Source organism: Lynx canadensis, chromosome C2 (assembly GCF_007474595.2).
Source record: "Lynx canadensis isolate LIC74 chromosome C2, mLynCan4.pri.v2, whole genome shotgun sequence".
NCBI classification, from domain to species: Eukaryota; Metazoa; Chordata; class Mammalia; order Carnivora; family Felidae; genus Lynx; species Lynx canadensis.
This window is the reverse complement of record NC_044311.2, coordinates 83931678-83947850: the sequence shown is the minus strand read 5'-3', so window position 1 is coordinate 83947850 and position 16173 is coordinate 83931678. Positions and strand designations below refer to the sequence as shown.

General features: G+C 40.7%; 1 long non-coding RNA gene across 1 annotated transcript in view; it reads right to left on the bottom strand.

The window, feature by feature from the left end:
* The window catches only part of LOC116738302, an 11109-nt gene extending 169 nt beyond the window's left edge, over positions 1 to 10940 (bottom strand). The window contains exons 1-2 of the long non-coding RNA XR_004344058.1: positions 10840 to 10940; positions 1932 to 2069 (exon numbers count right to left, since the gene is read on the bottom strand). This is a non-coding gene — a long non-coding RNA (uncharacterized LOC116738302). The remainder of the gene's footprint in view (positions 1 to 1931; positions 2070 to 10839) is intronic.
* Positions 10941 to 16173: the final 5233 nt, after the last annotated feature.

The following is a 16173-nucleotide window of genomic DNA, read 5'->3' as shown; positions in this document are numbered from 1 at the left end:
GTTGTTCTCAGTTTTAACAGTCTCTTATGCTTTGGCTCTCTTCCACTCTAACCTCTTTTTTTTTTTTCCTTCCCCTCCCCCATGGGTTTCTGTTAAGTTTCTCAGGATCCACAGAAGAGTGAAACCATATGGTATCTGTCTTTCTCTGTATGGCTTATTTCACTTAGCATCACGCTCTCCAGTTCCATCCATGTTGGCTACAAAGAGGCAATATTTATTCTTTCTCATTGCACACGTAGTACTCCATTGTGTATATAACCACAATTTCTTTAATCCATTTCATCAGTTGATGGACATTTAAGCTCTTTCCATAATTTGGCTATTGTTGAGAGTGCTGCTAGAAACACTGGGGTACAAGTGCCCCTATGCATCAGTACTCCTGTATCCCTTGGGTAAATTCCTAGCAGTGCTATTGCTGGGTCATAGGGTAGGTCTATTTTTAATTTTTTGAGGAACCTCCACACTGTTTTCCAGAGCGGCTGCACCAATTTGCATTCCCAACAACAGTGCAAGAGGGTTCCCATTTCTCCACATCCTCTCCAGCATCTATAGTCTTCTGATTTGTTCATTTTGGCCACTCTGACTGGCGTAAGGTGATATCTGAGTGTGGTTTTGATTTGTATTTCCCTGACGAGGAGCGACGTTGAGCATCTTTTCATGTGCCTGTTGGCCACCCGGATGTTTTCTTTAGAGAAGTATCTATTCATGTTTCTGCCCATTTCTTCACTGGGTTATTTGTTTTTCGGGTGTGGAGTTTGGTGAGCTCTTTATAGATTTTGGATACTAGCCCTTTGTCCGATATGTCATTTGCAAATATCTTTTCCCATTCCGTTGGTTGCCTTTTAGTTTTGTTGGTTGTTTTCCTTTTGCTGTGCAGAAGCTTTTATCTTCATAAGGTCCCAGTAATTCATTTTTGCTTTTAATTCCCTTGCCTTTGGGGATGTGTCAAGTAAGAAATTACTGACGTCTACGACTGAGGTCAGAGAGGTCTTTTCCTGCTTTCTCCTCTAGGGTTTTGATGGTTTCCTGTCTCACATTCAGGTCCTTTATCCATTTTGAGTTTATTTTTGTGAATGGTGTGAGAAAGTGGTCCAGTTTCAATCTTCTGCATGTTGCTGTCCACTTCTCCCAGCACCATTTGTTAAAGAGACTGTCTTTCTTCCATTGGATATTCTTTCCTGCTTTGTCAAAGATTAGTTGGCCATACGTTTGCGGTCTAGTTCTGGGGTTTCTATTCTGTTCCATTGGTCTATGTGTCTGTTTTTTGTGCCATATTAAATTGTTTTCATGAATGATGTTATCAACTTTCATTTCTTTCAACAATATCCTTGCTTTGGTTTCATTATACCCTTACCAACACTGACTGTTATCACTTTTAAATGTTTGCTAATGTGATAGGCATAAAATGTGTTATTCTGTTGTACAATTCCTAGACCAGTCCCTTTAAAGATGGGTATTGACTTCTGCTTTTCTTCTTCTACATACTGTTCATAGTTCTTTACCCATATGTTTGTTGGGATTTTGCTGTTTATGTATCCCCAGCCTCTAGAATAGCCTTTGGCACATACTGGGTAATCTATAAATAGATGTTGAACAAATTGAAATGATTTGTGTGATAGGTAAAGACACTGACGCTTATGTTTGTGAGCAATATTCTCCCCAGTGGATTATTTCCTTTTTAATTATGTTTTTTTTAATCCAGAGATTTTACTGGATTCTAATGTTAATTGGTTAACTTTTTAATGTTAATTGGTCCTTTGTGATTTAGCCAAAGCCACTTTGGTCTTACTATGTCCTTCATTAAACCTATTTCAGATAGATTTATCTACTTTCTACATTTTATTTCTTTTTTTTTTTTATGATTTCATTCATGATTCCTTCTTATAACAAGAGAGTTCAAAACCTCCAGAGTTGCGGGAAACAAAACTTACCTAGAGGTGCTATGTTGATAACATAACCATCACCCAGGTACAGTGCCCAGTGCTGATAGCCAGAACGAAACACTTCAATCAAGTCCCCTGGCTGGGGGTTACCAGGATAGCTCAAACTAAAGCAATCATTAACGCCATCTGCAATGACAGACACAAAGACAATCTAGCTGACATGACTTGCCAAAAGAAAATCAGTTTAAGACCTCCACAGAAGTATAAGGATACAGAATTTATTGGGATTGCATTCCTTATTAAAGACTTAAACTCACACCACTGTCCTTTGTATGATCATTCTTTGTATGATCCCAACACTGAATTATGTGTGCAAAAGTGAAAAAACAAGTGGGAAAGAATTTTTCTGGTAATTGTTTAATTTTCTATAGCAATGCTTCTCATCCTGATCAACCCCAGGGCTCCTTTACGATAATCAGCATCTTATAGTTCTCTCTTTAAATCCAGATATTCATAGATAATATGATTTACCCATACACAAAATTTCAAAAATAGTAATATGGTGCCCTATTGGAACAGAAAGGGGAAGTAAATTTACAATAGTACGTATTTTACTTATGTAAATAGTCGGTCCATGACTATACAAAAAGATACAATAAAGTGTCCATAAGTGTGCACTTACTTAGCATGAAAGAGTCAACAGTCAGTGGCAGAAGATGAGAAGCCTTTCAGCCTCTCAAATAAGTAAAATCAAAGAACAAGGTATGGGAGGACTGACACTGATATTACGTGGAAAAAATACCTTGTATTGCAAAACTTACTCTCTCATTTAACTTAAGCAGAAAGAAGTTCCAGACTCAGAGGAGTGGCCAGTCACATATTCAGTCATACTGTAATACACGGGACATTTATTCCTTGTGCCAAACTGCTGTGCAATCTAGGTACTTCAGTCTCTACCCACTAAATATCAGTAAATGCTCTTTGTCATGTGACAACCACAAATATCCACACAGATTTCCACCCCTCCCCTACTGCCCCATTTACTGCCTGATTCCTGACTTACTGATTCCAGAAACAGTGTTAAGGTGGCCACCGTAGAAGTGAGACAACTTGGAAGGTTGGGGAGTTCATCATGTTGATGAATATGTCTGAAAATTCTAAGCTTGGTGAGTTTTTTTTTTTCCTTTTAAGTCACTGTTTTTCAGAGAGAACATATAAGTCTCTGATGGTCTATTTTTATGAAAGGTTACATTTTCTACATATGTATGGCACGGGAGTAGAATGACTCAGCAGGCAGAAGTTACAGACATTCATCAATACTCAAAAGGAGATTTAGTGCTATATCCATGTTGAATCTCTAATTGACAGCAGAGTTTCTCATCATCTCTCACTCTAATGTAGATATGTACGCTCAATTACAAAATAAATCCAAGTGCCAGAAAGGGAAATTTCCAAACCATCTAAATTATATTCATAATAGCACAGGCTAAGGACTTGGGAATACAGACTATCATTTTGCTGGCACCCTAAAAGTCTTTTTTTACAACACTTAATATTGGAAGGGTGTTTTCCCAAGTATTTGTATGCCATCTGTTGAAAACTTCAATCACCACACTGTCACAGGAATCTGGCCAAATGTACGCTGTCCATCTGTTGAAAAATAACTATGAAAACAACTTTATAGGAACCATTAAGTCTAACCGCTCTCTCAAATATGTTTGAGTCTTATTAATATGGGGTTCAGAATTTGGCCACATGGGCACCAAAAGGAAAAATAGATAATATACTATGAAATAAACAAACACACTTCCCATGAATGGGATTCAGCAAGCACACACAGCTGCTTACTAGAATTCAGCAACCTAGCCAAGCTTACAATAATAATCACCCTTTGAACAGAGAGCACTTTGTAGTATAACTTTTTTTTTTCAAATGCACTATTGCAATTAACCCTATTTAACTTCTTTAAAACCTACCACTACTTAGGTTATCGTTCCATTGTATAGAAAAAAGTATATAGTAGCTAATGCCAACTTTTGGAAAATACCCATTGAAAGCTTCACACAGATCACTTATGTTGGGGTTACATCACAATAAACCCATCGTTAGTTGAAAATATCATAGGTCAAAATGCATTTAATTCACCTACCAAACATCTTAGCTTAGCTTAACCTACCTTCTACATGCTCAGAGCACTTATGTTAGCCTACAGTTGGCAAAATCGTCACAAAGCCTGTTTTATAATAAAGTACTGAACATCTCATGTAATGTATGGAGAACTGTACTGAAAATGAAAAATGTGGTTGTATGGCTATAAGGGTACAAAATGGGTCTAAGCATATCAGTTGTAGTTGCTACAGCTCAGCACCACTGCCCCAGCAGCCGGAGACAAGATTGGATGTATCACTAGCCCGGGAAAAGATCCAAAGTCAAAATTCAAAGTATGGTTTCTACTGAATGCATATTAGTTTTGCACCATTTTAAGTAAAAAAAAAAATCATAAACCAAACCATTGCTGAGTCAGGGACCATTTATATTATAAATACAGAGGGGGGATAATGGAAACGGGTGTTAAAGATGTGAGCTCTTGTCTCAGGGTCGTCTGTTTGCTATAAAAAAATAGCAATAGTTGGGCAAAATGTCTGTGTCACAGTTTCCTGTTTTTTTTTTTTTTTAATTCCAGTTAGTTAGGGGCACCTGCGTGGCTCAGTCGGTTGGGCATCCGACTTCGGCTCAGGTCATGATCTCACGGTCTGTGAGTTTGAGCCCCGCGTCGGGCTGACAGCTCAGAGCCTGGAGCTTGCTTCAGATTCTCTCTCCCTCTCTCTCTGCCCCTCCCCCACTCACGCTCTGTCTCTCTCTGTCTTGGAAATAAACATTAAAAAAAATTAAATTCCAGTTAGTTAACATCCAACGTAGTATTAGTTTCAGGTGCACAGTTTAGTGATTCAGCACTTCCATACCTCACCCGTTGCTCATCATGACAAGTGTCTCCTTAATCCCCATCACCTAGTTCACTCATCCCCCTGTGGTAACAGTCAGCTTTTTCTCTATAGTTGAGTCTGTTTTCTTGGTTTGTCTCTCTCTTTCTCCCCCCATGACCATTTGTTTTCTTTCTTCAATTCCACATACGAGTGAAATCATACGCTATTTGTCTTTCTCTGACTGACATATTTTGCATCAGTTTCTCCACCTTGCAGGCACGTATAAGAATATCGGTTTATCTCAAAAGGTTGTGGCAAGTAACCTCAAATGGACGGGCTAAAACCTGTCACAAGTGCTTTGTGAACTGGCCAGAGCTAGACAGGTGGACGGTAAAACAGCAGTGGCTCTTTGTACATGTTGCCACAGTGGTTCATGGCTTTTGTGTGATTTTGGTTCCTTAGCCTTTCAGCCACAATAATGTTGTGGAATGGGTAATTCCACTGCCCACTTTTAATATATTTAACACATTTTCCATTCTGGCATATGGTTTGCAAACCGATTTATGAAATGTAAGCTAATTGATTTCCTGAAGCCTATCCTATTTATAATGAAGGATGACAAGATAACAAGGAAAATATTTCTTGTGAGTTACCACTCAAGAAACTAAGGGAAGAGACTGGAGGCTAAGATGTATGGGGAAAGTGAGTGCCCACACCAAGTGCTTAGAATCGCAGCAATTTACTGCAGAACAGTACTTTAGACATTACCTAATCCACTGCTCTCCAAATTTGTTTTTAGCATCAGAGCCCTGAATTAAACCAAATATCAGATGGGCCCACAAAAATATAAAACATAAAAGTAGCTCTGCCCTTGACGAAGTCAGGAAAGAGCATGAGAGCCCCATCTGCTCCTCACTGCGGCTGCTTCTGAGGTTTTCTGGGGCCCCAGAAATTCTAGGAATGGAGCTTGAATAACACCCATCTAGTTCTAGCAGAAGCCCCTCATTTTCAAGACAGAAGAAATAGAAACAGGCAGGTAATTTGACTTGTCAAAGGTCATATACTATTTTACAAAAGATTTTCAATAGTTGCCAGAGCAGGGGTTCCTGGGTGGCTCAGTCAGTTGAGTGTCCGACTTCGGCTCAGGTCATGATCTCACGGTTTGTGAGCCCACGTCGGGCTCTGTGCTGACAGCTCAGAGCCTGGAGCTGCTTCGGATTCTGTGTCTTGCTCTCTCTCTGCCCCTCCCCTGCTCATGCTCTGTCTCTCTCTGTCTCAAAAATAAATAAAACATTTTAAAAAATTAAAAAATAATAATTGCCAGAGCAATTGAATATTCATTGCAAAAAAAAAAAAAACTAAACTAAAACCTCCACATAAGTCTCACATCTTATACAAAAAATATTTCAAAACAGATCATGGAATTAAATGTAAATCTATAAAACACAGAGGTTGGGGGAGCACATAGGAAAAACTCCCCAGGATCTAGAGGAGACAAAGAGTTCTTAGTCTTGATACAAAAAGTACTACCCATAAAAGAAAAAAAAAAAACCTAATAATTGACATCCTTAAAGTTTAAAACTTTTGCACTGCAAAATATCCTGTTAAAAGCTCAAAAAGACAAGCTATAAAATGGGAGAAAAGATTTGCAAAACACATATCTGAGAAAGGACTAGTATTGAGAACACGTAAAGAACTCTCAAAACTCAAGAGTAAAAGAGCAAAGAATACAATTAGAGCATGTTCAAAAGACACAAAGACGTTTCACCAAAGAAATGACACGGATGTCAAGTAAGCCATGTTAAACACCATTAACCACTTGGGAAGTGCAGATTAAAACCACAATGGGATAGTACTCCACACTTATCACAAGCGCTAAAATAAAAAATAGTGACAACAGAAAATGCTGGCAAGGATGCACACTAAGTGTATCACCCATTTGCTGGTGAGAATATAAAATAGTATAGCCATTCTTGAAGCAATGCAGCGATTTCTTTAAAAACTTGTTAACTACCATACAATCCAGCGATTGTACTCCCGGACACGTACCCCAGAGACTGAAGACAATAAAGACTTATATTTACACAAAAACCTGTACGTGAGAATTTAGAGCAGCTTATTCACAATAGTCAAAAACTGGAAATAGCCCAGGTGACCTTCAATGTGTAAATAAATTGTGGTATAGCCATACTGTGGAATACTACTAGAGAATAAAAAGCAACAAACTATTGATACATTCAGCAACCTGAAGGAATCCCAGATAAATAGGCTGAGTGAAAAACGCCAATGCCAAAATGTTTCATACTCTATGATTCTTTTTATAGAACATTCTCGAGATGACAAAATTATAGAAATAGAGAACAAATAGTTGTTGCTAAGGGTTAAAAAAAGTGGTGAGACGGAAGTAGGTGTGGCTATAAAAGGACAACCTGAGAGATTCTAGAGATGATGGAAATATTTTCATCCGGATCATGCCAATTTCAATAACCTGTCTGTGATATTATACTATAGTTTTGCACGCTGTTACTATTGGGGGAAACTGGCTAAAGATACAAGGGCTCTCTGTCGTGTTTCTTACAATTGCATGTAAATCTACAATTGCCTAAAAACATACACATTAGTTAAAAAAACAGACCAATGCTTTTTTTAATATAGAACATAGAAGAGGACAAATATGTGGAAGTTATATTGAGGCAGATTTTAGCTGTGCATAAGGAAAACTTCTTTGAAAGTGATCCAACAATGGAATAGAGTACCTTGTGCAGATAGCAGGCTGTCACTAGGAATGTTTAAATACAGTAAGGGTTGATGAAAATAACATTTCCATGGTGGTGGTGGGAGGGGACAATAGTTAGAGTAAGAAGGCCTTGTAAGGTCCCTTATAAGCTCTAATGTTCTCTCATTCTATTTCCCAGGAACTGTGCAAGGCGCAATCCTCAAATCAACACCATGAAGTAGAGATAATTATTTCCCCCATTTTACAGATGAGGCATATGATGTTTACAGCAGCTCAGGAACTTACCCAAAGTCACACAGGGGAAAAGGGCCAGGACTCAGATAAGCCTACCTCCAAGACCAGGTTCCTAATCCCATTCTTACTGCATTGCCTCCATTGCTGACACATCCGTGGCCCTTTTTTGAACACTGTTGGACCAGGTAACAACTGTGAGCTAATTATTATGATCACCATTTTATAGATAAGGAAACTGAGACTCCAATGAGTTAACCATCAGGCCTAAAGTCACAAAGGTAGTAAGTGACAGAGATAGAGCTCAATCCTAGGTCTGTCTTCTTATTCTAGACTGCATGTTCCTGCTTTATACCACTGATTCACATCACTAACCAAAGGAATTATTACTAAACGACATTTCATTTTTCCCTCTTCTCAAAAACCCATTGTGTAGAGAAGTTGCAAAAGCACAAAGAATAAACGTTTCATGTAACAATACAGGAAGTGTTTAAACATTTATATGCAGAACTAGTGAGTAATGGGAAAAGGACCTTGGGGAATCCCTGCTCTTGTCCTGCAGGAGAGGTGTCAAGGTGGAGCTAGAAGCATCTAGAAGGTACCTAGACTCAGACGTTAGGGAAATGGCTATAACCTGTCTGGTTGGGTAAGTTGATAGGCAGGGACCATGTCTACCCATTTCATTTGGGCACGAGATAATATTGTGCTTCATAAACATGAGTTAACACAGAACCCATTAAAGATACATTTATGAAGTCCTCTACTATGATCTGTGTGTGTCACCTTTAAGATAAAAAATACTTTAACAGTTCATCTGCACAGATTTGTTTATCTAGTTTATCATCAAGAGGGGCATGAAGGTAAGTCTGTAATCTTTGTACAAGAAACAGGCTACCCTGTTCATAGCACCCTGTTGGTCCCAAAAGATATAACTGCCCCCCTGAACAGATAGGGACAGGCTGATTAACTTCTGCTCGTGTCCATGAGGCCACCTGTGTTACAGGAATACTAAGAGCACTTTTTCACAAACCACTCCCAAGAATGCTGTGGAAGTCTGAAATACTACCACAGACCATCCCTAGTCCAACAGTCTCCCAATGTGATTTGAACCCTTTCAGCTGCATTTTTTCCATCCTTGGTCCTCCTACACTGAAATGGCTCCATGAAGCTCTGCAGTCTCAGAATGACTACTTCACAGCCCCTCAGAGCTCTAAGGATCTTTGGTCAGACATCCTCACTCTGCAGCTGAGGGTTCCACCTCACTGCCAAGTGAACCATCCTCCCAAACAGATGAACTATCCTCAGCCACTGCCTGGAATCCTTCCAAGGCTCCCCACTACTGACTCCCCACCTTGCCTCCATATTTTCATCACTGCATCCCAGGAAAACCAAACTATTCATTATTCCTCACGCTTACCTGGAATTTCGTTGCTAACACTGCACCTTCTACCTGGAGTGCAGTGCCCATTTCCAAATGCCCCCCAAAGCCCCACTCTTGGGGATCCAGGTCAGATGCCACCTCCTCTCCAAGATCTTCTTGCAGTCGGCCAGAAATGACATCTCCTTGGGAGTTTCGCGGTGCGTTTTATCTAACACCCATTGTGTTTCCCACACCTGCGTCAGTTACTGGTGTCCCGGGAATAATTTCTTCTGCTGGTTCTCGTTTGTCTCTATACCTTCAGTTGCTAGCAGAGCGCCTGGCACAAATAACTGCTGAGTAAATGTCTAATGAATGAAGGAATGAGAAGCCCAAGCCCAGGGAGGACAGAGTGGCTGGGTTTTTCCAGCACATAAATCATATTAATAGTCTTGAAAGCCAAAGTAATATCACCTAATATCTTATAATGCTAATTACTTGTATTATAATCCATATTCATCCAGTGAGGACGGTGGGTTTAAAAAAGCCTTTTGGATGGAAACCAATTTGACAATAAATTTCATATAAACAAATAAAAAATAAATTAAAAAGCCTTTTTGGGCAGGACCAGTTTTCTAGTCATGATTCGGACACTTAATAACTGTGTGACTTGGAGACTGAGTCTCTCCCTGTGGACTCAGTTCTCCAATTTGTAACAAAGAGGGGTATTTGACAGGTGGTGCACACAAGGTTGTCTGGAAGCCTAGAGGTCCTCCCCACCACCCCCAGCACACCTTGCTTGGGGTCCGGGTCGTCTTTCCCACCGGCGGCAGCTGCTGGGGTCCTGGGGTCTCCCTGGCCTCGCAGCTGCTGCCTCTTCGGCTACTGGCCACCGGCCCACTCCATCTGCTCCCTGGGAAGGTCAAGGCCACAGCAGCTCACCCCCACTCAGCGCCAGCCCTCCAGCGCCAACGCCAACCCCACCGCGAGGAGCTGTCCTGGCGCCTCGGACACTGCTGCGCACGCTCAAGTCTTCCGCACCCGCCCGCGCCACCGCCTGGGTCCCCACCCTCACCTGGAGGAGCCCGACAGAACACTTGATCTGTACGTACACGCGCGCGCGCGCGCGCGGTAACTCACAGGCACACAGCGGTCAAAGCGCAGCCCCAGCATGGAATCCGACCAATGACTGCAGCCCTCCGCTCCCAGCCCCTAGGACACTCCTATATCAAACTTTGATGGTCCCAAGGGCTGTGCTAGGGGCTGCAGTTGCGAACTTGACTTGTGGAGACACTCGTCATGAATGCACACTCACCGCTAGCTGTACACACCCTTCTAGCGCGGCACAAATTCCTTTACCCAGGAAAGGACCCATAGTCCCTGCGCCCCAAGAAAGCAGCTGGGTCTTTAACTCAGCAAAGGTGGGGAAAGGGAGAGGCCTTAGAAACCCTCCCTCCCGGCTTCCCACCACACACACACACACACACACACACACACCTACCCACACGGTGAGCGCTTGTGAGCCTGATCCAGAGCCCAAAGCCTGTGAGGACACACATGGACCCCGTTCCCTTTGGACCCCTCCCTGTTACCACCCTCTAGCCTAGGATCAACTTCGGAGTGGGAAGGGGAGAGAAAGGAGAAAGGAAAGAAGAGTGTGCCCTCCCGCTACAGCCAGGTATTAGTTTCTCCCAGGGGCAAATTTACCTGGATCCTGATGGGGTGGGGCCTTCCTTAAAGACAGAAGTCTCTCTCTCTCTCAGGCAGCCCATTCATTCCCCCTCACCTCTTCTGCCCTTCCCCTACCAAAGGTCTGGTTCTGCAAGTCCCTTATTCAGCGTGACTTAGGTGCACGTGACAGAGCAGGGCCTAACTGACTCTCTTTCAGGCCTGGAAGGCCAGCAGAGGCTTCCAGAAATAAAACCGTGTGAGTTAAAAATAAAGCTGGGCATGAAGAGTATCCCCTTTCTCACTGCTAAGAAAAGGGAAGCCAGGAATACTAGCCAGCTAAGTAAGGAAAGCCAGGCGGACTGCTAAATGAACTTTTTGGAGCTCTGCACAGGACTTTCCTGCAAACAAGTCAGAACCTAGATTTTTACTCTGAATTGAATGGAATCTCAGCTGAAAGGCAGGATTCAGAGGCTGAAATAGCTTGCTAATTTTGTGTTTGTTGCCACAGTGGGATAAGAATTATGTAAAGATGCAGCTGCCTTTATAAAGGAATCAGGTTCTGTCAAGATTAAGGGTGAATCTGCATGGTTTGAAAGTGAGTCTGGGTTTGGCAACTTTGGAGACATAGAGAAGGTAAAAAAGACATCGAAAGCATCAGGGATCTGGGTACAATTACTGGCAAAGTGGAAACTAGAACACTTGAGAGGTTGTGGCTTTGTGGGTTTTTTTCGAGCTTATATTTTTATTACATGTTCCCTATTTAATATATTTTTAGAGTCCTAAACTGAATCAGATATGCCTTTCAATCCTCGTTTAAGGTCTGGGAGAGAAAGCCATAAACATGCATTTACTTTATGTTCCTCAACTATTTCAATTGAGTCATCACTGAAGGAAGTGGTTCATGATTTTCTACAGGAGAGTTATTGTGAACATTTATAAAGCCATCCTGCTTATGAGTTAAATTTATTATGTTTGCCAGGTTAATCTGTTTTCTCTAATCGGACACTTAATCATCCAGTCTCCTCTCTGTATTATGGATTCATGAGTGTGAACCAAGGAGGATTGCTCCAGTCAGGACAAAATGATAAATTATCATTTCATTTTGGGGGTATTTGTGATTAAATGCATCATAATAGAATTAAAATGAAATAAATCTTATGATTTTACTTCCAGATCCCTGCCAGGTATAGAGAAAATGCATTTGGTTTAGGGTAAATTCAATTTGACATCTGAATGAGATTTGTAGGAAAAACAGAGAAAGCGTTGTAGCTCAGGAGAACCCGGAGTTCTCTCTTCATTTCTACAGATTGGAGTGATGGTTAATCACTCAATGGTACTCTATGGATGAGCAGCCCAGAATTCAAATTTCTAGTCAGAAAGAATGAGGAATGAGCCGTGGGCAGTTATAGCCAAAGTTTACCTGAATCTAGGGTTGTAATCCTGGGATCTCATGGGCTGCACGTGGTGTACGATGGGAACAGATGTCAGATTACAACCAAAGGACCATTTGCCATTATTTTGGCTGTTATATTAAGTGAGGCACCACGTGCACGGCACCCCAGTTGTTGCCTAACTGGGTTGGAAGAGTTGAAAAACGTTGAAATAACTACAAAGAAGATGATTTAGTCATGTTGGTTGTTGAATAAAGTTCACATTCCAGGGAAAGCGCTGTGACAAAGCGAATCATTATTTGCGTTTGTAATACATAAAGGCTAAAACCGATTGGCATTGTGTGATGTCAGACAGAATGCTCGAGACAACTTTTTTCTGTGTGGATATTTTACACACACACACACACACACACACAAACACACACACACACACACAATCAGCAAAGTACTTTCATATCCTTTGTATCATTTGATCCTCGTACCAAATCCATGACTACTCAGGTCCTGGCAGTTGCCCTGAGACCTAAGCCATGAAGTTCCTCATTCAGTGTCTGTGGGGATTGGACCAAGATCAGGCCTGTTTGTGGAGAGGTCTTCCTCTACCCAGACCTTCTCCTTATTAGACAGCAAAAGCAGAGTTTTCCTTTTAGATTAAAAAAAATAAAATTAGAAAGGAAAGAAACCCACATGCCAAACCCCACAAAACCAAAAGGCCTGTACAAATATGAGGTGAATGAGGCCTGGTGCAAAAAAGATGGTCTTAAAAAGATCTCGTGCCTTGCCTGAGATACTTGCTAAGATGATGATATTGGAGGCTGTTGGCTACATGAGCATGGCAAGTGAGAGCTGAGACAGTCACTCAAATAGTTCTGACCCTGTGCCCTGAAACCCATGCTATTAAAGTAAAAACTTTTTTCTTGACTGGAATATCCAGGCTCGTGTCTACTCAGACTAGATTTTTACACAAATTGCCCAAGCCTCTCATCCAGTTGGCCTTGTGCATTCTTGGTCAGTATGAATGGATCTAGAGATTTGTTTCCCTAAAGACTCCTCATGTAGTGCACATCCAGGCTATGTGATCTGTCTGTGATTACTGCTTCTCAGTGGTAGTGTGCATTTGAAATGATGAAGCTTGGTAAATTAGGCTGAACTGAGTCGCTGGGGACATCAAGACGATGGGTAGAGAAAAGAATGGTTTAACGGGGACCAGGTCAGAGGCACAGAAACCTATCAGCATGTGTCAAGGAAGGAAGTAAATGGGAATGCCTTCTAGAAGAAACTGCCTGCATTCCACCCAAGAAAAGAGACAATGGAAAAGCCCTGGACGGTGAGTCAAGACAAGAGTCTTGGGTTCTAATCTCAGTTCTGCCACTTGCTAGCTGTGTGACATAGTACACACAGAAGGTTCCTGAAACCTTCTAAGCCTGAGCTATACATGTGCAAAACAGGAAAAATAACACATAGCTTGCCATCATCAGATCTGTGGAAAGGTCTTAAAATATACAAAAACAATATAAATAACAGTAAATTCAAACTATGCTTGGTGAATAGATATACCAGGGTATCCTTGGAAATGACACTTAAATTTCACCATATTCAGCCAGAGAAATGGCTTAATATATACATAAAATTCCTATTTCTGCTTTCCCTATTTTCCTCTTCCATTTTCAATTCAGAGCCAGTTGTCTTATTTATTAATTGTAACATTTACATAGTATAAATATCTGCCACTTAAAAGTGATACTGACAATGCAGTTAAGCCTTTACTGCCTTTTATTAGTCTAATAAATGAAAGCACATCACTAAAAAGAGGCCACAAATATAAAGGATTTCAGGGACTTTGCCCTAAGGGGAAATCAGACAATGCATTTGGGAAAAGGTAATTCTGACTTGGTCCTCTATAAAATGCTAAATTTCTGCACAAAATCTTAGAACACAAGTGTTTACAGGACTCTTGGTGACAAGAAAAGCGATAGTAAATGCGCCTTAGCACTAAAATTCCTGTATCCATGGAAACCTGTGAAGTTCTGTAAGCACACACGCACGCAGCCTACGTATTTATTGAAGGGCTGAGGAAGCGATCAGTAGGTTACTACGCTGTGAAAAGCTGACAGATTGCTGGGAGCCGATCAGAACACGCGTGGATGTTTTTCTCTTGCTAAACGTAATTATGGTAAAATGCAGAATCTCAGACATTATGGACAAAAAACGTGTTTATATATGTATAAACATATATATTTATATTTCTGTCTCTCAGAATACAGTGTCCTTAAATCAGATATTTGACCAGAAAAGACTTGAGAAACCATTAGCATTTCCCTCCCCCACTCCACGTTTTTGGCTACATTCAGAAAGTCTCTAGATTTTCCATGTGTGCACATTCAGATATTTCTTGATTGGTGGGAGAAAATGTTACAAGCTTTTATCAGACTGACTATTCCTGGGAATTTGAATGCGTTCCTGGTCAATACTTCCAAATGTGTAAGTGCTTCAAAAGCAAAGAGCATAAAAATATCAGAAGGGAAGAATCATCTAAAGATATTTGAAGTGTTTACATAAACAAAGACCAATATTCTAATAAAATAAAAGCAAGTTTTGCTATTTATAGAGGCATATTTACAGTGTTCTATTTTTGAAAACATCCATATCATCTCATTTGGTCCTTACATCAACCATGATGGGTTATATTAGCCCCTATTTCCTCTTCACTGCCAAGTCCTGGATTCTTTCTCGAATAGTATTCTAGATTTTAATGACTTAGAAATGGTCTGTGTTTTTGTTGAAATGCATTGAAACAGGTGACATTATTGAGGGTTTTTTTAAATGTTTATTTATTTTTGAGAGAGCACAAGTAGGGGAGGAGCAGAGAGAGGGGAACAGAAGATCCAAAGCTGGCTCTCTGCTGACAGGCTAACAGCAGCAAGCCCCATGTGGGGTTCAAACTCATGAACCTGCGAGAACATGGCCTGAGCCAAAGTCGGACCCTCAACCAACTGAGCCACCAAGGTGCCTCGCATTACTGACTTCTTAAAAAGACTTTGTGTTTTATCCTTTGTGTTTCATCACGGAAGTTTTCTCTTTTAAAATATTTTCATGTTTAGCTCTCTGAAAATGTGCTGTCCAGTGTGGTAGCTTTCAGCCACATGCAACCGCTGGGCATTTATAATGTGGTTTGTCTCATTGTGAAATGATAATATTTGAATATATTCAGTGAAACTAAGTATATGACTTTAATTCACCTGTTTCTTTGTACTTTTTTAATATGCTTACAAAAATATTTAAAATTACTTATGTGGCTAGCGTTATATTTCTACTGGATGGCTCTGCTCTAATGAAGCTATCCACAGTCTCCACAAGGGATCTGTTTCTCATCATTTCCTGTACACCATATTGGCTCAGTCTTGCAATTGGCCCGCCATACTTTTCACCAGAATAAAGAAATTAACAGCACTGATTCCTTCCAAAAAAAAAAAAAAAAAAAAATGCTTTACATTATCCTTCTTTTTCCGGGCCAGATTTCTATCCTTTTCTCCAATCCAAATCTCCATGGCAAAATCCCAGTAAGTAAATTGACCCCGTTCTTTATCTTGGCTTCCAGAGAGGCAATGAGGCAGAGGACCCGCGCTGTGAGACCCGGTAAACCATGCAGGATACATAGTTTGCCAGGGAAAGAACACTGGATTCGAGACAAAGCCTGTTAAGTATCTAGGAATTGGCTTTGCCACTTCCAACTATAATGGAAAAATAGCTGAAGCCATTTTGTATTACTATCTTCTTCTTTTGCTGTAAACTGAACTCAGATTACAACCTGAGTTACAATATCGATACTCAACTGGCTGTGTGACTTTTGTCAAATCATCTAAGCTCTCTGGGCTTCAGTTTTCTTTCAGTCTATTCTATTTGTAATGGACTTCAATAATTAAGCAAATTTTATAGATAAATCCTTGTCTAAGAGTTTACAGTGGTTCAGGACTGTAAT